Raw genomic sequence first — 247 nt, 5'->3', positions numbered from 1 at the left:
TATGTGTGAAATGAGATAGAAATGACCTTTTACTATGATTACCATGGTGACAGTCTTCTTTTTGGTACCAGTAAGCTGTTTATTAATATTGAATTAACTACAAAGGGACAGCTGGAGAGGACACGATATAACATGTAAACACAGAAGAATGTGAAACTTCAGAAAATTTAGAGCACAATCATTAACATAGACATCTGTTTCAAAAAATCTTTGCTATTCCATTGTCTTACACTGCCAGCATGCTTTA

Source organism: Aythya ferina (genome assembly GCF_964211825.1).
Source record: "Aythya ferina genome assembly, chromosome: 3".
Taxonomy (NCBI): Eukaryota; Metazoa; Chordata; class Aves; order Anseriformes; family Anatidae; genus Aythya; species Aythya ferina.
This window is presented reverse-complemented; position numbering follows the sequence as displayed.